Here is a 2,568-nt window from a genome sequence, read left to right on the forward strand (position 1 = left end):
GCTCAAAATCAGCGTCAGGAGCTCAACCAAACTGATCTTTAATTGCTTCAATCGTCGCACCTACAAACCGCAATGTTTCTCGGACGCAGCTGATTCCATATAAAATTATTGAAAGATGGCATCTCGGATCAATATTATGACTGCCATACGGGAAGTGACACCATGAGCACATTGCTACTCTTGCATTGGAAATCCTGGACCCATCCTCGCACTTTACTATTGTTGCTGGTAGGCTCCCATGACCGGTTGACCTACCGGCTACCAATTAGTATTTTTTTCCGAAACACTGTACATACGCACGCGGACACTTATATACACACATATATACTTATCCATATGAATACGCGCACGCAACATTAGTCCTATGAGTGACTACGTGAGACAAAGACTTGAGCCGGCAGATCTCAAGATTGGTACCCGTACACGCATGCACACTTACCCCTATGAATACACACATATAGTTCTACTTCTATGAACATCTCCGAGAGGCTAAACCGGCAAATCTCAAGATTGATTTAGTCATCACTGCTATCTCATTGTCGATGGGATACCATCTACTGCTGAAGGAATAGTGCTAGATAAATAGGAGCACCCGCGACGAATGGATTACTCGGACCGGGAGGGTCAGGTCCACCATAAAGTTAAGCTAAGCTGACATGATCTGTATCAAAACATAGCATATTGTCCAATGTTGGAGTTTTCCCCTAGGGTTGAGCAGATGGTTACAGTTTTTTTTTCAGAACGAGATATTATTCACGGAGTATCAGACAATTTTTAACAGACCTAGCACGGCTGACAAAATAGTTGTTTGTTTATAGTAGGAAGTGATGTGAACTGTTTGCAAGCATCCAAAGAGCACATAACCATGAAAGATGGTCATTGGAAGCTTGTCCAAATAATAGCCGGCGATATACACATCAATGTTTCGCATCCGTTGAACAACTAAAAATGATTGGCTTTCCTTGCTGATCAAAATTAAGCTGCTCAGTTTATTTTCCTATTTTTGGAAGAAATAGTTCAATTTTTCTCTTGTCCAGTAGAAATTTTATCGATACATGAGTTTAATCAAACTATCCGCAAGGATCTGAAGAATTGAAGCAAGAGATGTACTTGCACTCGTTTTCATTTCATTTCATACGCTAATTAGCATGTTTGTTCTGTCCTGATCCTCTATGAATGCATCAAAATTACAACTCTTAGTGTTGACGATTAAGCTGTGCAGGAAACACCACACCGGTGACCACTCTGCAGTCCAATGCTGCTGGCTCATACATACTTGCAAATGGCTAGCTCATTGTAGGAGGATTATCTCGACGTAATGATTCATCTCTCCTGTTGCGTGACGGACTCGCCTACTTTCTTATCTGTGAACCGGCCAACTGCACAAGGCACGAACGCTTCTTTTGTTGACTAGTAGGAGATGTTTTTAAGCTAAAGAAACCATTACAACTAATCCTATTTGCAAGTTTTTAAAAATGTCACCACCATCTTGGCATATATTTGAAACTCCAAGTGCGTCAAGAGACAAAACTGTAAAGAAGTCCAGACATTAAGGGGAAAGGAAGGGGACACTAAAACGTCAATTGGAAGAAACTACTTTTCTGACAGACACATTCGAGAACAAACAATCAGAAAACACTAGCAACAGCCACTTGAATAATTAATGAATAACTTTCAGGAGACCAATAGCGGTTTAGGAGGCAATTTTCTTCAGGATTACTCTTCTATCAAATGCTGAGGCAACGAAGGCAAGTTCTTCTTCTCTACTGAAAACTACTGAAAAAGGATGAAGAACAACGCGGACTCCTATAAGATACGGACAGTTCTTCTTCAGAACTCGGCTTGATTAATTGCTAATAACCCTACTTTCGGCGGAAAAAAAGAAAGGGGAAATAAGAACAATTGATCAAGTAGTAGATGTACTTGATGGGTGTATGCATCATCTAAAGTGGCTGAGGTGGCTGGTGTGGTGGTGCCTGCATTCATCAAGGCCACAGCATTGTATCATCGGGTAACAGGCCACGAAGAGGCACCTCCCAATCCCTCTGACGACGGAGCCGAGCACGTAGCAGGGGCAGCAGGAGCGAGCCAGGCACCTGTTTTGCTTCTGGTGAGGTTCCTCGCCCCTTCCCTTGTGGTGATTGCTCTTCCTATGACCCATTTCAGCGCTATTCTCGGTTGCTTTGAAGTGCTCCAAACCTAAAGAGGAACAAGAACCGAAAACACCTCTTTGATAAGAAGGCACTTGAATTCAGATGTGGATGTGACAAAAAAAAAGCAAATTAAGAGATTTTAGGGTTCATGAACAGCAAAGATATGTGTGCCAAAGAGCATATGATCAGCTAGGGAGCATGAACTAATAGTAGAGAGATAAGTTAGAACCTTTGATGCTTACCTTTAGTAGGATATGGAGCACTAGCTACTTGGTGCCGTTAAACTGGAAACAAGCCTGACGAACAACCAGATGCCTGCCTTTCCATCAGTCGGGCAAAGGTTTGTATATATGCTTGCAGTGGATGGATAGGTAGAAGAAGCACTTGAGGCGGGGGAAGCTTTTCCAAGGCTCCA

This window comes from Panicum hallii, chromosome 3, assembly GCF_002211085.1.
Source record: "Panicum hallii strain FIL2 chromosome 3, PHallii_v3.1, whole genome shotgun sequence".
In the NCBI taxonomy this organism is placed as follows: Eukaryota; Viridiplantae; Streptophyta; class Magnoliopsida; order Poales; family Poaceae; genus Panicum; species Panicum hallii.